Source organism: Zeus faber (genome assembly GCF_960531495.2).
Source record: "Zeus faber genome assembly, chromosome: 6".
Taxonomy (NCBI): Eukaryota; Metazoa; Chordata; class Actinopteri; order Zeiformes; family Zeidae; genus Zeus; species Zeus faber.
Window position 1 is genome coordinate 25,730,028 of NC_137201.1, and position 25,522 is coordinate 25,755,549.

The window sequence follows — 25,522 nt, forward strand, 5'->3', positions numbered from 1 at the left end:
TGGCACTTTCACTTGTTTATGTCTCCGGGGAATTTGTACTTATATTTTGGTGAAAAGTCCGAGTACTTCCTCCAACGCTGCTCACATGGTACTTCCAAACAGACCACACGAGGGAAATCTCACTGGATGATTCAGAAATCTCAAAAATTCCAAAATAGGGTTCAGCCATGTCAGGATCATAGGTTTTTTTTGCTTGTTTTTTTCGATTTTTCGATTTTTTTTGTTTTTTTTTTGTTTTCTTTTTTGTTAACCTTGACCAGAACCGACCGCGTTCCAGCCTCTTTTTTTAAAGCAAACTCATGCAGTATTGACGGTGGTCTCTGTCTGAACCCGTTCCATGGCTTCTGGATCCCATCGCTTAGCGCTGAGGTCATTTTGGAAAGCATGCCTAGCGGTCCCACGGCCATCTGGCGGTGCTGAGGAATGGAGGGATGGAGGGAGAGAGCGGGATGAAGGGATGGAGCGGGATGGAGGGATGGAGGGAGAGAGCGGGATGGAGGGATGGAGGGAGAGAGCGGGATGAAGGGATGGAGCGGGATGGAGGGATGGAGGGAGAGAGTGGCATGGAGGGATGGAGGGATGGAGGGATGGAGGGAGAGAGGGGCATGGAGGGATGGAGGGATGGAGGGAGAGAGTGGCATGGAGGGATGGAGGGATGGAGGGAGGAGTGTATAACTTATAACTGAACGCTAGGATTATTATCGTTATAATTATCATTGAATGATGATACAGCTGTGGATCCATCAAGGAGACGCTGAGCAGGCCCAGATCGCTCCGTCCGGGACGGTTCAGACACTTTAAAAAAAATGCTTTTTACAAAAAAAAAAGTTGCTTTGTGGCTTTTTAAGCCTATTTCCCCCGTTAAAGTTGAACCCAACGGGACGCATGATGCAATGTTTCATTCGGCATCCCGACGCTGCCACACGCTCCTCCTCCCCCTCCCCCCCCCTCCTCCTCCTCCTCCATCCGTTCACACAACATTTCCCGGCCTCCACGAGCGCTGCTTTCTAAATGGACTGTGGAGCCGTGTTTACCCTGCTCTTAATACCTCATTTCACACCAATGTGTCAATGTATGAAAAATGTTCTTCTATTTGTCTTTGCATCGGCCGTTTACAATGATGTCACCGTGTTCATAGAGAGTGGCGCAGTCTGCAGTGCGGGGCGTTGGGGGCGGCCGCACGATTTTAAGGCCCTGTGGATGACAGAGGCTGTAAAAAAGTATTAGAATATAAGGTGGTGGGGCGGCGGGGCCCAATGTGATGTCTCTTTTTCCCGGGGGCCCGAAATCCCTGGAGGCGCCCCTGCTCACACACATTCTGTTACTCTTATTTGTGACGTACACATCATAGCCTCCTGAGCCACCTGTGAAAATCCAAACCCAACTGGGATTTTTCGGAGCCTCGGGGCTCCAAGTCAGGGCCCCGGGGGAACCCCAGAAAATGAGGAAATAGTCCAAAATTTGAAGATGACTCGAAGACCCCCCCCCCCCCCCCAATTACGAATGCTCCGATGGATACCCTAATTGTAGCTTCAGCAACACAACGAGGGAGGCTGGCTATGCATATAAAACACGACAGCGTGTACTATAGTACAGACAATGATGCATTTAAATATTGAACCGAGAGCACAAACACAGCCTCGACATCTGTGTTCCAGGTCCAGATAGCTTATCACAGACTTGGTGTGCGGAACGATGTACCGAATATAAGGTAAATCACACGTAATTCTGCAATCTCCTGTATGGGGCTGATTTGATTTGAGATAGCAGCAGGTCGACGTGGAAGCCACACAGCGCAGCCCCTCCCGAAAAGGAAAATCCATCACTCGTGCGTATCGCGCCGCAGATGCAGTCGCTTTAAACAACGCGGTGAATTCACATTTATTTTTCGGATCCGTGCACCGCTTTCACAGCCGGCCCCCGACACCCGGAGGGTCCAGTGCGACTGCGCGCGACGTGGACGCTGCAAACAGGGCGTCCATCCGGGAGGATCACCGCGGCGGCTCTCCGCACGGCGTTCACTAGCCAACAGCGACACGCTTGATATTATTTCCCTTCTGCCCCTGCGACCTTATCCGGGATGGGGATGGTAAGCGGCTGCGCCCCGCACACAAACACACACGAGACGTCTGTGTTGTCTTCACAATGCGTCGTGGGCAAACATCCGGGACGCGGCCACTCGGGACTTTCCAAACAAAGTGGAAGCCGAGTGCGGACGGTTAAGTGGCGTGTCCTTTATGTCAGTGATTTATTAATATTATCACATGAGAGAGGGTGGCGTGAACTCTCAAGATCCGGCCTAATGGCTGGATCGGGAGGGACGCCGTCGCGGCCCAACAGATGTGGAAACAAGCTGCGGTGATCACCGTCCCGTGAAACTTGCATCACGCCACGGAAAACAACAGCTCCTTCAGCCGTGGCCACCAAATAATGATGACAATAATAATACTTCCTCCAGGACTCCATCGGACCCTGAAAGTGTTTGCTTGATATTTTACACCACTTTATTCTTACTGTGAGTTATAATTACACCAAAAAGCGAAATGATGCGGTGAGGAAAACATCCTATGATCATTACATTTAGTCACGTTTTATCCAAAGCGACTTACAATTATTCAAACACCGACGGACGCAGCCATCAGGAGCAATGAGGGGTTAAGTGTCTTGCTCAAGGACATTACAGCATGCTAGCAGGAGGAGCCTGGGATCGAACCAGCAACCTTTAGATTACTAGACCACCAGCTCTACCTCCTGAGCTACCGTCCCCCCATGGTTAAATTGTTTGTGCTCATTCATGAAATAATAATAATATTGACACTAATATTACTATTATTTTATTTTTTATTGTTTATTTAGAAAAAACATGGAGGCAAAAAAGATTAGATTTAAAAGATTTGACACACACACACACACACACACACACAGACACACACACATATATATACAGTATATATAATAAGAAAAAAACTAAGAAGCAACAAAATGATTTAATCTAAAAAACAATATGTATATTATAGTATATTATACTTAAAATGCCTTTTCTTTGATCATATTGAATTACCTTTGTATTACCTGAAATGTATTGACTTTCAAATGGATTTTCCTATATGGAATTGACAGTGAACCACTTTGTGAGCCACTCTGTCTGTTTGAAAAGAGAACCCAGATTGAGAAAATCACCGAACCTTCTTTGAACAGCGCAGGTTTCACTTTTTGCGTAATTTCGACATTTTTAACCCCCGGCGGCAAACCCTCCCTCGCTCGTTTCGTGAACAACTCACAGGTCGGGGAGCGAGCTTGAGGGCTACCGGCGGACGTAGCTGCTCCTGGCCGCCTCGTCGTTGTCGTGACTCTTGGTTCATTGGACGTGACAGCGGCCGTTAACGCCGCCGCTCAGACGAGTGCAGCGCCTAAAAATAAAAGCACATTATTAGCGCTTTTCTGGAAACACGGCCAACGCCCCAGACACTACGCCAAGGCCCTCTGGTTGAAACAGTGGCTTAAATAAATCCAGTGAAGGAGAGGGGTTTTTTTTTTTTCCTCTCCCCAAAAATACACCTCCCCCTCCACCTCCTCCTCCTCCTCCTCCTCCTCCCGTGCTTTTTGGCTTATGACTTTCTTTCCATTTGTCCTTTCCTTTTTCCCTGGGTTGGATTCATTACCCAAGACAAAGACTCTCTCACAGAAGTCATCTGAAAAGTCACTTTTTTGTGCCGTTTGTTTGGTTTTCTGTCTTTTTCTGGGGGCCGGGGGGTTTAGGCGGACCCTCCCTTCTGCTTATAAATGTTAAAAAATAAAAATAAAAATAAAATAAAAAAAGAAATGAGACCTTCTTTCCCTCGGATCCAAAACCACCTCAAAGCTGTTTGAGGCTGGCGGTGGAGGCTCACAATAAAAACACATTCCAAGTTCCATCAAACTCACCAGGATCTGTGTGTGTGCTTGTGTGTGTGTGTGTGTGTGTGTGTGTGTGTGTGTGTGGAAAGTTTTAAGTACACACACAAATATATATATATACACTTATTTCCTTTATCTGGGATTTTAAAGTTGGATCAAAATTCAAACTTTTAAAATAGATTTAAATGTATACACATACACGACATTTATTTGAAGTCAAACATTTTAAAACACTTTGACCCAACTCAAAATCTCAGATAAAGAGAAATATGTCAGTATGTGTATTGTTACATTTTTCCATATATATTATAACTTTACTCCTCACTTTGGGAGAAAAAAATATATAAATATTATCAATCAAATTACAATTGGCATTTCTTTTTCTCTTCTTTTAAAGGAGCGCCCCCTAGTTCCTCCAATCTCAGTCCATCTTTTTTGGGGGGTGTTCTCATGACGTCATGAGATGCACGCAATTCACTCATGTACACACAGCCAATCAGACCCCAAATAACGAAGCCACGCCCACACCGGGAAGCCCCGCCCACGTGCCGATCTGCGCTGGCTTTACATGAACCTTTCTCAGATTTGCACCCGTCGCTCAAAGCTCAGCTCACGAATAGTGATGTGGACAAGGCCACGCCCACTCTGTTCCCCCCCAGGACGATTGAGAAAACATGATGGTGGTCACCTACAAATTAAAACACTGGAAAAATGTCGCTGAATGTTTTATCGTGGGACGTTCAACGACTCCACGATTCTGGTCCGCCGTTAAGTGACAGTTTTTGGGGGATGACTGTAGTTTTATTTTATAATTTCCAGTCCAGACCAGGCCCTCCACTTTTCCCTTATCATATGTGAAGTGAAGAGCTTCTTCTTCTTCTCTCCGTCCAAGCTGCTCGGCGTCTGTTCTCAGTCAATCTCAGTGTTTGGAGCCCAGCAGCTTCTGGATCTGCTCGCCGAGTGACGGCAGCTCCGCCGGTCCCTCCGTGTCTCGTTCGTCCTGCATTGCTCGAAGCCTCGTTTTTTGGGGGGGTTTTTTTCATGTCAAATATTAGTTCTCTCTGCCATACGGGACGCCCTCTTTGACCGGGTAGTTACAGCCAAATTCAAGTTCCAGTTCAAAGCCTCATATCACCATGTATTTCCCAAGGGGCTGCAAACTAATTTATAACAATAAAATCAGTGGTCAACATAAATACGACAAAATAAATATTGATGGAGGGAAGGAGGGAGAGAGGAATGGATATGGAGGGATTGATGGATAGATGGATGGATGGGTGTGTGGATTGGTGGGTGGATGGAGGGATGGATGGATGATGGGTGGGTGGGTTGGTGGGTGGGTGGGTGAATGGATGGATAAATGGGTAGGTGGGCGGGTAGATGAATGGATGAGTGGGTGGGTTGGTGGGTGGATGGATGGGTGGATGGATGGATGGACGGATAAACAGACGGACGGACGAACGGACATAGTTGTGAAACACTGGACTGAGCAGAGCAGGGAGGACGCCCCTTGTCGAGAGGAGACTCCGCCGCCCGTCGAGCCTTTGTTAATCCCAGTAGAAGTGAGAAGGCGTCTGGGGGGGATTTTGGAGAAACCTGCTGGGCTGTGTGTGCGCCTGTGTGTGTGTGTGTGTGTGTGTGTGTGTGTGTGGTTGTCTGTGTGTGTGTGTGTGTGTGTGTGTGTGTGTGTGCGTGTGTGTGTGTGTGCGCGGCGTAATGAGAGATGAAAGATTAGATGGTGCAAGGCCCTGTAACGTTGTGCATGTCAGCAGCTGGGGCGTCATGTCTGGAATCCAGATTAACATGACTGGATCATCCAGGATAATTAATAGAATTTCTTGGAGCGGTGCAAGACCCATAATTCAAGAGAAATTGGCAAATAAAAGACTGTGATCCTTCAAGGTCTGGGTCTAAATTGATGACCCAAATTGAGCATTATATATATATATATATATATATATATATATATATATATATATATATACAGTATATATATATATTTGTTGTTGTTTTTTAATAACAGAATCATATTTTGCTTGTTTTTTTTTTCATCATTACATAAACAAACACACACATAAAGCTAAAACTATTTGGAACAGAAGAACGGCAGGAGCTACGAACACGGTTTGCATCTCGTTCAAAGCGGTATGTCACAAACATCTCGTGGTTTAAGTTTCATCCAAATGGATCCACATGCGGAGCAGGGATTAGTGAAAAACCAACCAAATTTGACACAAATCACAGACACGGTCTAATTCATTGAACGCCATAACATGTACAGCAGGACTAAAATAATCTTGAACACAAACAATGACATAAGCGACGAACAAGGTTGCGGTGTCGTTTGAACCGCTTTGTCACAAGGATCCCGTGTTTGAAGTTTCATCCAAATCGATCCACATACGGAGCAGATGTTCGCGAAAATCCGAACAACTTCGACCCCAAATTTTCAGCTGGTCGGGCTTGACTGACAGTACACTATTCCTAAACAAAATGAACAAGACGATATTTCGAGCAAGACGCTTTATGACGTCATCATATTTACTATAAATGTGGAGGTTCTGGTTCAGAATGTACATTGGCACCGTTTCCAGTGTGCGGTGCAGACTCCGTCGCTCTGTAGTGGTTAGAGATCACAAACTAGGGGTTGTCAGCTGAACAGATCCACAGATGTCTGTGGATCTGTTCATATTTTATCACCGTGGTCCCCATTACTTCGCTGGATTCATGAAGAATATGAAAAACAGTAGTGCGCAAAAAGTCGTAACCACGTCGAGTCGGGTCCACTCGAATGTACAAGTGAGTGATGCGTTCATGATCCAGCGAGGTGTCGGTAAAATAGAAGCCGTGATATGGTGATTACACACAGAATATATACCACAATGTTTTTCGTATTTCTTTATTGTGTTTATGAAATAACATTATTTATTGAATCATAACATAAACCAAATTATAACTTTGCCGAAATGCCAACAACTTGGTTGAAAAATATTTTCTCCATCATCCAGGTCAGCATTATTGTTATGTAAAGTAAATACAAAGTTTGTTGTTGTTATTGTTCCAGATGCTGAAAAATAACCAAATGTCTAAGACAAAGAAGCAATTGTCTAAAAATTCAGTCCCTGAGCTTACAACTTAAAAATAAAGTACTAAAGAAAAATACTGTGAAAAAAACACTAATGAGAAAACCTTCAATATAAGTGTTAATTCGCCATATATGTCAGTGTTAAGAGGCTCAATTCATCAGGATGATTAAATGTTAGGAGAGTCTGGAAACTGTAAATCGGGAGGAGAGAGTCCCTCGGTCCGCTCCAAACGACCCTGCATACAATCACAGAGCACAGATTTGAACCTCGGAGCCTCAGAAGCCTGTAATACCTATCTAATATTAATAAACTGGACCCTGTGTATTGCTGCCTGCAGCTATGTTCATTATTATTATTATTATTATTATCATTATTATTATTATTATTATTATCATTATTATTATTATTATTATTATAATTAGTATTATTATTATTAATATTGTATTAATAATAATACAATATTATTTTATTTACACCAATAATTGATAATAACAACTTATTAATTGTATAATTATTATTATTACTTTTACTTCATTTTGGGAAACTCTGACATCACTTGGCATGGTAATTTTCTCCTTTCCCGGTTATTCCCGCTCTTGAAAAAAATCTCGCCATAAATGATTAAAGAGGTTTCTGCTGATTCAAACGGTTGATCACATATTGACGTCATCTCATCGTCGTTATATCGACGGAAACGAGGCTGGAGTGTGCGTCTGCACAGAAGAGAACTACTCTTTACATCGCCTGTATTAACCCCGGTGTATTGTTCTTGCCTATGAGGTCAATTTGAACCTGAAGCCAGGCCCGAACTCTGAAACTTTCAACCAAATCCACATGTACAGCGAGCAGCGGCGGCTGGGCCACGCCGGGAAAAACAAAAAAAAATCAATAGCAGGTGATTTGTTTCAATGAAGTTGTTTGGACTGACAGCGCATGACAACAAGCAGAGCGGGCGATGTCATTCTGCACCCAAATGTCATCGCTGCTTCCCTGGCATTCAGCTCCTCGCCTCCTGCCGCTGTACTCTGAGTACTGGAGGAAAGGAGCCACACCGGGTTTCCTGTTTATTTTTTCCCAGCTGGAATACCAGCCATGATGGACGAGGGAAGGCTGGATCTTTGTCATATTTGTAACTTCTACCTCAGCACTACAGTACATCAATACTGCCATAGCTCAATACTGCAGTACTCCAGTATCTTAATACGCCAGTTCCTCAAACTGCAGTTCAAGTATCTTAAGACTCCAGTACCTGAATACTGCAATACCTCAATACTGCAGTACTCCATTACCTCAGCACTCCTGTATCTCAGTACTCCAGTATCTAAATACACCAGATATTTAATACTGCAGTTCCTCAAACTGCAGTTCAAGTATCTTAAGACTCCAGTACGTGAATACTGCAGTTACTCAATACTGCAGTCCTCCAGTACCGCAGCCTTCAAGTATCTTAATATTCCAGTACCTGAATACTGCAATACCTCAATACTGCAGTACTCCATTACCTCAGCACTCCTGTATCTCAGTACTCCAGTATCTCAATACACCAGATATTTAATACTGCAGTTCCTCAATACTGCAGCACTCCAGTAAGTCAGTACTCCAGTACCTCAGCACTCCAGTATCTCAATTCTTCAGTACCTCAATACTAGAGTATGGGGTTGACCGTGGCGCAGGAGGTAGAGCAGGTCGTCCAGTAATCAAAAGAGGGTTGCACCTTGCACGGTTCCGCTGCCATTGATGTATGAATGTGTGTGAATGTGAGGCATGTACTGCAAAGCGCTTTGAGTGGTCACAAGACTAGAAAAGCACTATATAAATGCAGTCCATTTACCATTTAGGGTACCTCAATATTCCAGTTCAATACTCCAGTACCTCAATACTCCACTTCCTTAATACTGCAGTATCTCAATATCCCAGTACTCCAGTTCCTCAATACCGCAGTACTTCAATACTCCAGTACTCCAGTACCTCAATACTGCACTACCTCAACACTGGAGTACTCCAGCACCTCAATACTACAAGACCTCTCTACTGCAGTGAGTAGTATAGCCATTAGTATAGCCATTAGGATAGTTGGTAGTATCGTCACCAGTATAGTCAGTAGTATCATGACTAGTAGTATAATCAGTTGTATAGTCACCAGTATACTTAGTAGGAAGTCAGTAGTATAGTCAGTTGTATAGTCACCAGTATACTTAGTAGTATAGTCAGCATTATAGTCAGAAATATAGTAAGTCGTATACTTAGTAGTATAGTCTGTAGTATAGTCAGTCGTATAGTCACCAGTATACTTAGTAGTATAGTCAGTAGTATAGGCACTAGTATAGTCAGTTGTATAGTCACTAGTATAGTCAGTCGTATAGACAGTAATATAGTCAGTAGTATAGTTAGTTGTATAGACAGTAGTATAGTCAGTAGTATAGTCAGTAGTATAGTCAGTCGTATAGTCAGTAGTATAGTCAGTAGTATAGTCGGCAGCATTAGCTCACACAGTGAAATGCAGCAGGATACAGTGAATGAAACATCTGGAAATGACATAGAACGAAAATGTTTTCTGTCGGCAGACTCAACACTCTCCACCACACACCCACCAACGTGTTATAATCTTTCTACATCCCGGCAACAAACTGTTTCATTTCAACATCGAGTCTGAGCTCTCGACATCAGAGGAGAAAACAAACTATTTCCTATCATTTCATTCATCAAACCCAGTTATTGTTTATGGTAACCATTCAGCTCAAACACCAAAAAGCCAGTTAAACCTCCCAGAAGGCCACCCAACTGGCCTCCACCCCAGACTCTCAGGACACTAACAAGTTGATTATTATGGCGCAAATAGCCGCGCGAGACTGTTTTACAACTTCATTTTTTTCATTTGGGAATGACTGGCGCTCTATTGAACGCCACAACCTGGCCCCGCGTATGAGTAAAAATCTGGGGAAACCGAAATGAATGTTCCCTATCCCGAGCAAGCGGTGATGAAGGAAAAGCACTTGTGCCCGCCATTTGCCTCCTGCAAACGACGTCCACAAGCGTTTCCTGCCCGTTCATCGCCACCGAACGATCAACTCCTCAAACTCGTAACGATTTATATTCCCAGTAAAACAGCACCGGGAAAGGTGGACTGGACTCAAACTAGAACCCCCGCACTGCCCCCCAAAAACAGAAGCTTCCTTTGTGAGCGGATCCATCCAGAAACGAAATGCCATAAATCACTTCTCCCTGTTGTAAAACCGCTCACTCTGAACAAGCAGCAGATTCCGCTGATGTCAGAAATAAAATAACCATAATAGTTGAAGGGTTGCCAGGTTTTTCGTTTTTCCCCCTCCACAGACCGAGGGGCGTGACGGTGTGGGTGACTTGGCCTTTCCAGAAACTTTTCCATGTGCTTGGAACATAGTTTAAGCCCAAAAAAAAAAAGGTGTTTGGGCCATACGTCACAAAACCTCTATATATATATATATATATATATATATATATATATATAATCTAATTTGAATAATGCTTGCTCTCACAATAAACCTTGTTTTTTTGCAGAAGCCCTGGGCGGTTTGTTTCCTCTGCTGTGAGTGTCTTTTCGGAGTGGAGCAGGTGCATCATTCATGAAATTGTTCCCTCCCCCCCCCCCCCCCCCAAAAAAAACACAAAAGGTTCAAGGGGGATTCATAAACTGCAATATGAACATAAAACAATGTAATGCACAGCATAAACAATAGTGAGGATATCAGCCACAAAAGTGCTGGTGAGGCTTTGTCTTCTGTGAACAAAAAGCCAAAAAATTGTCTCTGGGTGCCGTGGAAATCAGATGTTGAGCCGACAGCAAAACAAACACATCTGGCGGCTTTCAACACTCACAACAACATCGTTTTTATTTTTTTCAACATATGTTCGCCCCCGCCAAAAAAGTGCACTTATTAACATGTAGCGGTATTTTAATTATACCGAAATGGTTTGCAAATGGCAGAGCTTGTGATGTCTTCCACACAGATCACGGACGTTGGGCTTTGTCCAAAACTTTTATGTGGACATACAACACTGAAACATCTGTAAATAATAAGTGTGCAGGTTATAAACGCTCTTTGAGGCTGGTGCTCTCTCATCGCAGTCGTTCTGATTTCAATGACTTCACCTTTCTGCTGGATTCAGGCCTGTTTGTTGTTGTTTTTCCACCTCCCGCCACTAACAGTGGTTATTGAACCATAACTCGCACAAAATCAAAATAATAACCTTGCCACAATGCCAAGAGCGTGGTTGGGAAATATTTACTCCATCATCCAGGTCCATCCGATCCCATGCCTCAATAACCTAGGGAATAGTGTGAATGTCAATGCATTGCAAAGTATTTACAACATTTAAAATATATATAAATATACTTATTCATAATTAAATTGTTAATGGACTGCATTTTATATAGCACTTTTCCAGTCTTGCAACCACTCAAAGCACTTTACAATATACACTATTAATAGTCTGACTTGCTGATTTATCGGGGTGGGTCAGGTTGCCAGGTTGACAGCTCGTCAGCTCTGCGTGAAATACTCAGGCGGCTAATCCTCAGATTTACAATTATGATCTGATACGCAAGCCGCCGTGTGCCGTCGTGGGGAATTTCGTGGTTTCCTTGCGCTCACACGTATCGAAAATTCCGCTTATTTTTTTTTGTTTTTTTTTCCCCGCCAGAAAGCTTTGCTTACTTTGGAGGTGAAGCCCCGGCGGGCGAAATGTGCAGATCGTTTAGGTTTTAGGAGTTATACGTTTGTTTTAATACGGCAGAGGAGAGAATGTTCATCTGTTCATCCGCGCAAACTTTTCATTCCATGCAATTCGGCAGGAAATGAACCCACATAATCAACGATTATTCCTTTTGTGTAAAACAAAGATAAAAGGGTCATTTGACTTTGTAGGGCAGGGATTTTAAATTAGCTTTTGCCCCAAATACAGGTGCAGAGGACGAATTTAAGCAAAGAGGTCAATGAGGAAAAGAGCCCGGAGCCTTTTTAAACAACCAGAAATCCAACCTTGAAAAGGGGGATTGGTACCAATTTGCTCCATCCCTAGGACCCCCCCCAAAAAAAATAATTCAATATATATTTCTGACCCTGCAGCAACAACATGCGGCGCAGCTCTGTACTGGTTTGCCCACCATTCACAACGTACGGAGGGCCTCCACGCAACCACGAAAAGAACGAACCGTATTAGAGAGGTTAAAGCTGTCAGATCACATCACATCACATCACATCACATCACATCACATCACATCACATCACATCACATCACATAAGATCACATCACATCACATCACATCACATAAGATCACATCACATCACATCACATCAGATTAGATCAGATTCTGTAGTAATTCCAGTTGTGATGCTATAATAGAAATGTACAAACGATCTTATGTTGATGTCGAACAGAGCAAAGGCCACAGACAGGATGTATGTCACGTAAAGGCATAGCATCATTAAATTGTCTGGAACGGCTTTATATAAGAGACGCTTTGTATGGATTACATAAAAACAATGTATAGAGACGGAGGAACAGATGTCCACAGATGTTCAGTCTGAGAAGACTTTTTAGAATAAATATTTGGAATCACCAGGTGGTGGCATTCATTCATGGACCCTCAGATTCCTTCATTTTCACATGGTTTGTTTTTATCTGTCCAAGTGTGTGTGCGTGTGTGGGTGCGTGGGTGCGTGGGTGCGTGGGTGCGTGCGTGCGTTTCCACGGCGACACGAGGGTTCGCGTGGAGAGACATTGATTTTTTCCCTCTGGAACTTTGAGTCTTGAGCGCAGACGGCGACTCCATCATCTCCACGGAGCTCTCGCCTCCAGCGGCGAATACGAAAAGATGTTCCTCGTCCCTCTCCCTTTTCGTCTGTCCGTCGGTCTGTCTCTCCTGTGGGTCTGTCTGTCTGTCTGTCTCTCTCTCTCTCTCTGTCTCCCCCCGTCCGTCCGTGAAAACAAACGCGAGCATGAATCCAACAGAAGCCGCTGAGCAGCCGCCGTCGGGTGTGAAAACAATGTTCCCCGTTCCCCATGTGGCGTGAGCCCATCTGCCCACATGGCGAATGGTAAACCGTCACATCACCGCACACATGTGAGGCTCTTATCAGTCTAATTGCTAGGTGACGCCGTCAGTGATGTGAGCGCAAGATGATGGATGATGTGGAGAACGTGCCAACAACAACCAACGGCACATGCAGTGCACGTCGCGGGGTTTGGGGGGGAGGTTGCAGATGAGATGCAATAACTGTTGTCTGTTGGCATTTTATATACAGCACATTATTGTATGTACTGTATGAGAAACATCTCTGAAAGAAGCAGGATCTTTGTCTCCGTCTTATGTACGTTTCCTTTAGATAGATAGATAGATAGATAGATGGATAGATGGATAGATAGATGGATAGATAGATAGATAGAAGACAGACGGACAGACAGACAGACAGACAGACAGACAGACGGACAGAGCGTGGAGGAGCATGTGACAGTCATGGGATGTGACTCCTCTCGTCCTGCGGTGTATGAGAGAACCCTTTGGGGGTTTGCATGGGGATCGGAACATTCACTATTTTTCTATTCTTTTCTTCTCCCTGCGTGATGCCCCCATGGCACCACGTCTGACGGAGCTCTGACCACCTCCAGTCTGTATTTTGGCCTCTGAAACGCGCCCTTCCCGAACAGATTACAATTCATTAATTACATCCACCGTCCTGCACCTCGTTGCTTTGTGACGGATTGCCCTGTTAACTTACATTTGTTTACCCCCCTCCCCCTCCTTTTATTTATATACAGCTAAATAAGCATGGCTGGTGGCGGGCCAAAGTGAGAGTGTGCATCATTGGATCCAGCTGTGTTGAAATATGTTTTCCTTCCGCCCTCTTTAGGCCCTCACCGACTCAAACGATGATTGAGGACGGTGAAGACAAGAAATTATGGTCTGGAACTGGGTGCAACTCCTGCCTTTTCTGCTGCAGTCTCAACTTCACAAAGCGATTGAGCTCGTTCGTCTCCACTCGGTTGTTACTGACAAATGAGATGAGACGAGACAAAATAAGATAGGATATGATAGGATATGAAACAAATAAGAAAAGAAGATAGGATAAGATAGAATAAGATCGAATAAGTGAAAACTAATTGAATGCAGTAATTCCAGCGGTAATGAGGTTAAAGATGCGGTGTCTATTTGTTACGTGTTCATGTAACAAGCGATCCGTCTCCCTCTCCACTCGGTTGCGATTGAGAGTTGGAGCAGGGTAGAGGCCTGGACAGCGGCTGTCGTGCAAAAAGGCCCAAGCACCCGACGGATGGAGGCGATGGTTGCTTAGGAGTGAAGCCTCTCTCTCTCTCTCTCTCTCTCTCTCTCTCTCTCTCGCTCTGGATATAAGGACACGCGGTTGGCGACGGCTGAATTGATGCTCCAGTTTGGCTCGGAGGCTTGAAAAAAAAAAAAGAGTGGCTCGAGTCGTCGCAATGCAGGGATGGCGTTGGCGTGAAGCTCAACTATCTGAGCGTAAACAACATTTTTCAGGGTGGATTTTGGCTCTATGTTTACAAAATGAACAAAACAGACTATACAGACCCAATATACCCATCATCTATCTACCTTTCTCATTCCCCGCCATCGATCCTGTCCCCACACCAGAGGAATTCGGCCTCACTTTATCATCATGTACATTTTATCCAGAAACTTTTCCCTCCCCTCACCCCCCGTCGGTGAACACACACCTGTCTGGAAGCCAGGGATGATGGAGTGGCAGCCATATTTGTTTGTTTCTTCCATCATATCTGCGCCACCTTGGTGCAGCGGCTGACGGCCACTCTCTCCCAGAGGCCGTGCAGAGCGAGCGCCGCTTATCACTCAAACCGTTTTTTTGGGGGTTTTTTTTCGACAATCAGCAGCGAGTCGAGCATTTCCCTCTGCCTCATCACGGTGACTGGAAACAAATCAAATTCCTCCCAAAATGATTGCTCTTGGTGTCGGGGCGGTATGCGCATGTTTGAGATTCGGCGGCCAACCGGAGTGACCCATGCCAGCGTTGGCTTGGACCCCCCGCCCAGGACATTCCAGGAAACCCCAAGACCCGGATGGACCACTGGGACTGCCCCAGGACCCTACCCAGGACCCCTCCAGGACCTTCCAGTATACCCCCCCCCGGCCGGGACCCTCCATGACCCCCCCAGGATCCTCTAGTACTCCCCCAGAACCCCTCCAGGATCTCCCAGGACCCCCCCTGGTATGCCCCCAGAACCCTCCAGGACCCTTCCCAGCTCCCCCGCCACTCTGCAGCCGCTGTCAGTGAGCGATGGCTCTGGAAGGCCTGGACGTCGGCAGGAGCTTTCTCGCTGCAGCGTATGTTTTAGCCATTACCTCCGGGGTGCCAGGGGTATTTGGGTCCAGCCTGCGAGGTCCACCGCACGCCTGGTGCACTTCGGGGGAGGAAAGCGATAATGTCTCCGTGGCCAGACAGAGTTATGAGGCGTTTCTTTTCTTTTTTTCCTCCTCTTCTCATGGATTTGAATTGCATTGAAGCGTTGAACGGTAGTTCAACGATAGTTCGTGAAATAGGGGTGGCGGAATCAAAGGTCTATTACAAATCGTATGTGGATGCTGCTCAATATGCTCAGCTCAATATTCCCAATTCCCCCCTTCAGAGATGAATAAAGGGCTATCGTATTCTAACTTATCTTAAAGCTAGGATACCTATCTTCCTGTCACCATTTGCCTCGTACCATGATCAATTATGCTCAAACATCTATTTCATTATTTCCAATTGAAAAAGCACAACATTCAATCGATGCGACGTGTAACCAACAAAACCAAAAAAAGTGGAATATCCGTGTGGATTGTGAACAGCAACGCTCAAGTGAAATCAGCCATTTGTCTGGCTCCAAATCCATTCGCTTCGGTGCAAAAACCCGGCGAGGAAAGGGAGCGAGGAAAAGAGGGGGGAACCTATTTGGAATTCAAGCCTCCTCAGAGGGCGCCATCCCTCTGCCACCGATACACAGTTTTCCATTCAAACCAACACCATCCATCTTGAGGAGGGGAGCCCGCGCGACGCGAAAAAAAAAAAAAAAAAAAGCCAAAAGACTGAAGAAAAGAAAAAAATAACAAACCCAAAGCAAAGGGGGAAGCGGTGGAAAAACTGAATGGGTGAATAAGTCGGGCGCTGGAACATTGGAGTGCAGTTGAAGTTGTTCTGCAGCGTCTCCCAAGCTCTCCCCGTGTAATACCATGTTTATTTTGGGCCGAGAATAGCGGCGCGAGGAAGGCCGAGAGCGGGGAGGAGGGCAGGGAGGGCTGCTGGATGGACGGAACGGCGGCGAGAGAGGGTGTGGTGGAAGCTTGTCATTTCGCCGAATGAGAGAGCAGAGCAGGGCTGGGTGTGTAGGGTGGGGGGAGGGGGGAGGGGGAGAGTCCTCCTGAAAAGGCGGGAGACTCCATCAGTGACAGACGGGTTGCAAATACCCTGGCTGAAAATGCCCCAAAAACTTGGGGGCTTGATGTGGCCTAATCAGTCGACATTCACAAACGATCCTAAATGATTGCACCAGGAACTTGAGGTCACATGACTTAGACCCAAATTAGAGCGCTATAAGCGATTGGGAAGTATTTTATTTATTGATATGTGAATTAAAACACATTATGCCCCGTTTTTTTCCCCATTGTGGCAAATGATTATATTTTTGGACCATCTTCAAGAGTATCAACAAATGTTCTCCAATGACCTGAATTTATTTTGATTTTTTAATTTGAGGTCATTTAGCCACATTTAACTCCCATTAAGCTGATCTGCCGAAATCTGGACTTGGAGTTATTTTCTCGTTCCAGATTCTTTCATAAGCCTAATTTTATTAGCGTAGTGACGTCTTGTGACCCCCAGTGTCTGGTTCACTTTTCAGATTTTTTGAATTTTACCTCTTTGAGCCTCGTTAAACTAATTTTTTTTTTTGCCGCATTTACCCCTTTATTAATCACTTAATTGAGAAAATCCATTTTACATCAATTTTCCCCATCACTTCAGCACAACTGGTAAAAAATCCCTTTTCTTCATTGACATTCAAGATGTTTTTGCCTTTGACATCCCTTCCTCTCTTTTTGGGCGTGCGTGTGTGTGTGTGTGTGTGTGTGTGTGTGTGTGTGTGTGTGTAATAAAGGGTTATCCTATCCTAACTTATCTTGAAGTCGTCTTATCTTTGAGTAAGCATTTGCCTATTACCATAATCAGTAATGCTCAAAGATCTATTTCATTATTTCCAATTTGCAAAAACACAATATTCCATTGATGTGCTGCGTAACCAACAACGACAAAAAAAACGTGGAACATTTGCGTGCATTGTGAACAGCGGCGCTGAAGTGACATCTGCCTTTTGTCACACTTCAATCCAAACTTGAACATACCTCCCTCTCCTTTCGGGCGCGCGCGTGCGTGCGCTCGGAAGGTATCACATAACACCGATTGATGGACGGGGGTAGCGAGGGCTCTTCTGGAAAACCTCCATTTCTCTTGACCCGGGTCGCAGTGGGCTGTGGGTACGAGGGGGGAGGCTCCTGGGGTGGGACGGAGGGGTGGGCGGGTGGGTGGGGCAGGGTGGTGGAGGGAGGGTCAATCTGAGCCAGAGAGGTTAATTTGTGTGGTGTGTGCCTTCAGCTGGTTCTCATTACTGGAGCTAATGTGACGCTCTGATCTCAAGCACACACTGACTTTACAGACCGCGTCGGGGCCGGATATGGCTTTTTCTGAGGCCCCTTCACTGCAGCTTCTGTGTCACAGTTTCCCTCCCTTCGCCCGCGGCGGGACCCGGGGCCTCGTTCGTAGTAAAGGCCTGCGTATCGGATTCAACCTCGCATACGTGGCGTAGTTAAACGTTAAGCCGGTAATTGGAGTGGGGTTTTTTTCCGCGAACCTGGCAACAAGGGTTTACTGTCGATGTTTACTGTCAAACTCCGCTGTCAATGTGCTGGAAGCTCTCGAAGAGGGAAACGTGCGACGGGATGCGTTGTTGAGCAATGTTTTCCAACCTCTGTGCGTTGGGAAATGTTTTAAATGTTGAAAAAAAAAAAAAAAAAAAAAACCCACGTAAAGAATTTGAATTGAAACCCGCTCTTGTGTTGCAAGATCAAAATGTCACAGCCGCACTAAATCATCTCGTTCGCCAGATCCGGTCGGAACAGCGGCTCTGTGTTCACAGAACGAGCTCAAGTTTCACAGTCAAAGGCAGAGCTATGAGCAGCGCTGAAAGGTTTTTTTTGAGATTCGGCGCTTGACGAGTCGCCGGGTAAAGATTTGTTCCGTTTTCTAACTATTAGCAGTCCGTAACAACAGGCACAGTTTCCATTTGTTTGTGACGCATTAAGCGGTTCACAGCGTGGTTGTACTGTATGTAGTGCCATGGGGACATTTCGCGAGCAAAAAAAAAAAGAGTGCCGTGGCAGGAAAACAAAGTTGGGAAACACTGTTGTGGAAGGGCCTGAAGTACCGCAGCGCAACTGCCAAGTACTTTTGACGTCTGCGTGTGGCCCAGCCCCGGTCGGTTCCAAGGTCACGTCCAAGTGTAATTAAACACAACGCACCGACCCAATCTAGAAAACAATGAAGTCCAGTTTCGGAGCCGAGTTCTTATCAGATTGAGGACCTCCACCAGGGGTCCGCGCTCATTATCTCACTGAAGTGGAATCATTCTCCAGTCAGGTCGGCAACGCAGCAAAGAGCTTTCCAGCCCATTGAAACGCCGCCGATGCGCTGGTAATTAGCGTTTGGAGTGAGTGATGTAACAGGACTCATAAGGGCTCTCAGAACGCGCAAACCGAACGGAGCCGTTGATACGGCTTATTGCGGGACGGTGTGAAGCCGCGCTCGGAGTGCCTGAATGAATCAGGGCGACCCGGGCGAGACGCCCTTTAATGGCGTTTTTAACAAAGGAAGTGACATCATCTGTGCAGCAAAAATAATAATAATAATAATTTTAAGACACCTCACATGAATAACGGACTAGCGGAACACGACATGAGCTGACATTTAGGAAAGCCGTGTTTTTTTTTTTTTAAGAAAGTGACTAAATGATGACGCCATGAGTCCAAGCCAGACGTACAGCTCACAGCGTGTTAATATTGAGTCACTCGCTTTCAGATGACTACACATTGCTTAAATTAGTCCTAGCAGTCAGTAAACCAGACCCACAGAGCACATGATTCATCACTCGTTTTGTATTTACATTGTAAATATTGAGCTGAGAGAAGTCGACCCCCACCCCCGCCCCCGCCCCTGCCGCCGCCCCCGCCCCCCGTACCCTTTATTAGAACAAACATACAGTATCTTCTCCAGACCAAAGCAAAACGCTTTCACAGAACTTTCTTTCAACCTCGTCGTTCTGTATTGGCTCTCACACTGGGAAAAAAAAAAAAAAAAAAAGACCTTTACATCGTCCGGTCCGGTTTACATGGGGACGTCAAGGGAAACAAAATCCCGTCCCAAATGAAAAGAATCGGTGGTGGCGGTGGTGCGGTTTTTTGTTTTCCGACACGATCCAGGTGCAGACAACCCGCACATGATCGGTTCGCGGTGAACTCATCTTTTAAACGACTCAGGAGTCGGGAGTCGCTCTTCCACCTCAAACTGAAAATAATCACCGAGGACTCAATTAAAGTCCAAGTCAAAGACAGGGCCGAGGCGTCGGCTCGTTATTCATATTGAATGGGACCGAATCACACTTTGCATTCCACCGGGGGAAATAACTGCCAATTCCGTTCGCAACTCGGCGCCAAATCGACCGTCGTGACCCCCGCTCGTCGTTCGGGGGAGCCCTCCGCCGCTCGACGCAGAGCCTGAGGGGGAAAAAAAAAAAACGAAACGACCGCTCTCCGCGGGCCGGCTCGCCGAGAACCGGCCCTGGGAAGAGAGAGAAAAAAAAAAAAAGGCGCCGAAACCTCTCGCCGCCGGACGGCTTCCGCGAGTGAGCGTCATCGCCGTCCGTCCTCAGCCGACCTCCTCTCACCCCCCGTCGCCTTCTCACGAGACCCCCGCGTCCACCCCCCCCCTCCACATGGGCCACATTCCCTGCGTGGGAAACCCCCCTCGGGAATTCGGTCCGTTGTTGGTGTGTCGGGACGTCTGCTGGAACGTGACCTTATAAAGCATGACTCCGAGATGAGAGGAACCAGAGGAAAGTCCCGGCGACACGTGTAAACAGTCTGATGTTATCACGCCTCTCCGAGCTTATTTGTTGAAAGGGTTTTTGTGGTGGGGGTGGGGGTGTGCTGGTGGAATTTTAGGCGGCAGGTTGCAGCATGTGATGCAGGCCCGGAGAGCGACGGGGCGGGGCAATCCGCGTCCCCTGATGTGAAGCCGCCGGGAAATTATTTAAACAGGACCCACCCGCGGGGTGGGGGGGGACCTTGGGAGCTCGATGGGCTTCCGTAGCTCGGCGGCCGGGCTCGGACAGAGGCGAGCTTTGTGCCGGGGCCCGTCGTAAAAGCGCCGGCAGGGCCCCGAGTCGCCACAGTGCCGCCGTTCACGGCTCTGTTAGTCCCACAATGTCATTAGGTGAGCGAGTGAGATCATCTGTTTCATTATGAAGCGGCCGGTCTTTTAAGCTGGGTGTGATGAGCCTTTGGAGCAAACTGTGACTTTTGCACTCAACATGCTAGAATGGAACATGGAGGAGTGTCGGATGGAGGCAGGGAAATTGTTTACAGCGGAGTTGTTTTTTTTTTTGTTTTTTTTACAGCGAGGCCTCGAAATGAATGTCCCTTTGTGCATTTTTTTTTTCTTTTTTTTTTTTTTTTTTTACATCTATGAATACACCACTATATCCCCCCCCCCTTACCCTCGCAGGGAGCTGGAGTACGTTAAATTCTACATGAAACTGAAACAGAGCCAACATCTGGGTTAATAGTAATTCCCATTGGCAACAGTTTGCGTCCAGACCAGCTCAGCAGAAAAATGTTTATTTTGGCGTTTACCCTATGACTACGTCTATCCATCCATCCATCCATCCTTCCATCATTCCATCCATCCATCCATCCATCCATCCATCCATCCATCCATCCATCTATCCATCCATCCACTGTTCTAATGACAAGCATGATGGATGCTGTCTTGTATTCGGCCCTTCTCTTTACTCCTATTTTAAAGATATATCCGATTCGGCCAAGGAGGCGAAGCCATTTCGCCGAATGTGCTGAGCATAAATCTGCGTGCCACACAAAAAAAAAAAAAAAAAACATCTTTGAGGAAAATGTTCTGTTTTTTTCCTCCCCCGTTTCAAAATGTAGGCCGAGGCTTTCAGGCCGAGCCCCCTGATTTACGGACCGGGGCAACAGTGGCTCCTTTCTCGAAGTCATTCACAAGCACCTTTCCCGTGCTTCACCTCCCCTTTTCTTTTCACAGCTCAACGTACACTGCAACATTATTCCTCTTCCACAGTGAAAGGTCATAATTTTTCACCGCCGCCCCTCCCCTCAACTGCTGTCTTAGTGCGAGTTTTTTTACAGCCGGGGAGGTGAAAAGTTTTAGTTATTGCCAGGGAGACGGGCGCCCCCCCCCCCATTGACGCCATACAAACCTTCTGGGGGTTTTTTTTGTTGTTTTTTTGTTTTTTAATGCATTATGCCCCTTCCCTCTGGTGAGCATCGGAGGTTCTCAAAGGGTCTGCGGAGGTAGATGGGGGATTTGAAAAGGAGGCTAAAATGATGCCTTCACAATGCCATAGTCCTGGCCTGAGAAACAGCTCCATAAAGCTCCTGAAAATGTGCCCCCGGTGAGTTCTTAAAAGCAAACTGGGGAGGACTTATAAAACATCGCAGCGGCGGTATGTTGTGGAGTTCTGTCTCCGCTCCCTGGCATTTAAAAAGCACGGGGGCTCGCGGCTCCGCTGCATTCAGGAGCCAGGGCTAATAATGGACGCAGTGCCGACGCAGCACCGTCAGGTCTGCCAGCACAATGTACAAAGTGTTCACCTCCTTTTTTAAGAGCTGTTGCCGTGCTGCGATTAGCGTGTGAATGGCAGACTGGAGTCGGCCCTGTCTCCAGTTTGGAAGGAAAAGAAAGAGGCTTACAACCAATCTCGCACCAGTGCGTTGAAAGGACTTTGAGGATGTGTCGCGGTGTCAGTTTCACTGCCGTCCCAGCAGTGGTCTGAACATCATCACCCACCCACCCACCCCCACCCCCGGGATTCTGTACCAGGTTGTGTCGAAGATTTGAGGCGCGTATGAGTTAAAAATCTAACTCTCAATGTGGCAATGATAGCAATGTGAAATCGTATATTCGTCTTGGATTAGTAATGAGCAAAATTTTTGCCTCTTGAGACTTGTTTCATACGTAACTGTAAAACAAATGTTTGAAAAGTAAAACCCAAGCCTCGTTTTTCCATCATGGATGATTGATCCATCGAAATTGATCCAGCATTGGGAAGAACTGCTTGGGCCGCCGCACACCGAGCTGCAATACCTCGTCCAGCCGTGCGCCCGCCACGCTCTTCGGCAGCCACGATTGCCCCGTCGCATGGCGGTCGGCTGAAGCTGTGTTCTCAATCTCGGATCGGTTTAAAAGGACACGACGCCAGTGACTGGAGTTGACCCCCGGTGGGAAAAATAAGGCTTCAAAATGGTTTGGAAAAAAAATACCGGCGTTTTAAGCGCGTTCCAAGTCATTGGACAATTGATAGCGAGATGCAGGGATGAGACAGCATCGGTTGCCATTTAAGTGCCATGCCACCATCCGCTGAAGTCCTTCCAGCCGCTAAACACTCTGTGGGTCCGGCTCTGCCCAGGGCGCCCTCTCCTTCACATAATTATATCCAGGAGTCATTATTCCCTGGTGCAGCATGCACATCCCAGCAAGGGAAACAAATGACCGACATAACCACTATATTTATAGTCAAGCCGTACACCAGGCTTTAACTATAGGCTGTCTAAGAACACGGTTTGTATAACTCCCAGGCACTGTTGCCATGGCGAGGCAGGGACAAGAACACACAGAGTATTCATGCAGCCATAGCCTTTCAAACAATCACACACACTTTATCTGAACATTTTAGTCACAAAAAAAGATACGAGGGGCTGTGATGTTTCCGAGTTGATAAGACCGAGCCACCTGTAAACCTATAAGAATAAGAGCCTACAAACCTAAAGAGCAGACGTTTCTTTGAGGAAATGTGTCCATGGGCAGCGGTCTGGGGGGAGTGCGGTACCAATTAGCGTTCCGTCGACCCCGGCGCTGGTTTTCCTGTACTCACATAAATTTAAAAAAAACCTTCTAACGAAGGGCGAGTGACGGTGAGTCATCAGCGCCGCCGAGTCACAGGACACAACGCCGACCGGGCGTCTCCGACCTCCCTGCGCTTTGCGGTCGGCCTCGTTTCTCTCTCTGCCTCGTGGCTCTTCCGGACAAGTGTCGCTCGATGGGAGAGCGAAACGCCGGATGGCGACGAGGAGAGGGAAAGGGGAAGGGAGATAAGGGAGTAATTCATCCAGCCCTTAAAGAGAGAAGAAGGCTCTTTGTTTCCCTCCGAGCGTTGTAAGTACAAGCTCAGTCAGTCATCAAATTATAGCCATCTGCATTGGCCGACAACCAGGGTTCTGCTCCACACACAATTAAGTAGTGTGAAGATGGGTGCGGTGTCTTAAGGGGATCAAAGACTGTCCCAACATCAGTTTCTCTCTCTCTCACACACACACACACACACACACGCACGCATGCAGGGACGCACACACACACACACACACACACACACACACACACACACACACACACACACTAGGAACAAGCTTGTCAGGTGCCTTCAAGCCACTCTGAAACCACTCTGGAGGAGCAGGAACAACACTGTCACGGCTAATGACACCTCTGCTCCCACACTGTACCTCAAACCCCCCGAAAACCCTGGAAAATGCAGCAATGCTGTGGTTGCAGGAAGTAGGAGATTTATTTTTGGCTTGAATGCATCTTTCTTGCTTAATGGCCATATGTTACAGCGACGTTGTCCATCATGTAGTTATGAATATCTTGGTGAAAAAAAACCCATGATGTGTCGTAATACACTGTGTGAGCACATTCCGCTGTCTGTGCTCTTGATAGGCCAAAAGAAAAGCAGCCAGAGAAGCAGTCTTCCAACGCTCTACGTTTAAAAAAAAAAAAAAAAAACGCAACAGATTGTTGTACACACTCACTCCTGAAAATGTCCCTTTTTCACATATGCATTCTATTCGCAGTCCAGCCAGCGAGCTAATAAATTCCAGGTCCAGGTACACTGCGGACAGGAGCACCATTGTGCCTCATTAAAAATGTCTTCATTTTCCTAAAGGCAGCGGCAGCTCGTTCAGTCTGCAGTCGAGAGTCCTCGGGCAGAATTGCCTTGGCATTGTTCTCTTTTTCAGCATTTCATCCCCACGCTCAGGAAACAATCCCTCAAAAGCTCAGGTTTAAGCACTATGGAGCTTATTGCGATTTCATCTTTCTTTAATGCAATGGCCTTCAGGAGAAGATTATTTTTCTTCATTTTAAGTGTTAGCTCCTGTTCAATTAGGGCTGCTCTTTCATTTGTAAGACCTTGCCTTTAACCAGATTTCCCTGAGTTGTACCACAACAGCCCCTAGCACAGTCAGATGAGGAGACAGCCATTGCTTACAAAAGTTATTGTCATTTTGAAGACGAGTCACATCCAACAACACGATAATCTAATATCATTCCATCCTTGTTTTCTGAGCGAATTGAGCGCCACTTCTTTTTCCAGAGCTATGTCTGTTCTAGTCATCTCTGTTTGCCCAAATCTATTTCAGGTGACGTCCAGTTGTGTTGCACAATGGCAGGGACTATTTCCTGCGTTATCCAACACGAGACGCACCCAAATATTGTTGTTTTGTCTGCAGGGCAGCGAGTTGTAATCAACTGCTGTTTTCTTTCTTTGGCTTGAGCTCGAGACCAGTGATCACGAAGCGTGTTCATGTCAGGGTGGCCTTGGAAGCCAGAGCAGAATCCTCTTAACGTAATTACTAGATCACGGACAAGACGTTAAAGCCTTTGATTCCTTTCTTGCTGACCTCAAAATGATGGCCTACGTTGGCATATCTGGAATGGACAGGTTCATTTACACAATGACAAAGCAAGGGACAAAATGTACTATTTAATATTTGAAGTTGGAAACGTGGCATATGTACAACATACAACAGGCAGGGGCATTCCACCTCCTGCTAGCATGCTGTAGTGTCCTTGAGCAAGACACTTAACCCCTAATTGCTCCTGATGGCTGCGTCCGTCGGTGTTTGAACAATTGTAAGTCGCTTTGGATAAAAGCGTCTGCTAAATGACTAAAATGTAAATGTAAATGTAAATTCCATCTAAAAAATGTGCATATACCAAATGAAAAAGCACGGAAAACTCAGTTGTGCCATATTTGGTCTTGTTTAGGGATGTTCTGCCTGTTGGCATCGGTGGCAACTCCACCGCCAAGCACTGCAATGCTCCTCGACTTTCCTCCATTTTCCTACCTGGTGCCGACAATATCCGGAGGACGCTCATACAAACTCAGGGCGG

General features: G+C 46.3%; 1 protein-coding gene and 1 long non-coding RNA gene across 2 annotated transcripts in view; one reads left to right on the plus strand and one right to left on the minus strand.

Annotated features, from left to right (window-relative positions):
• Positions 1-25,522, minus strand: part of LOC307231794 — a 51,201-nt gene that overhangs the window by 25,500 nt on the left and 179 nt on the right. The window contains exon 2 of the long non-coding RNA XR_013844219.1: positions 3,282-3,410. This is a non-coding gene — a long non-coding RNA (uncharacterized lncRNA). The remainder of the gene's footprint in view (positions 1-3,281; positions 3,411-25,522) is intronic.
• cspg4 (chondroitin sulfate proteoglycan 4) overlaps positions 1-25,522 on the plus strand; it is a gene marked incomplete at its 5' end in the record, with an annotated part of 70,011 nt that overhangs the window by 18,136 nt on the left and 26,353 nt on the right. The window lies entirely within an intron of this gene.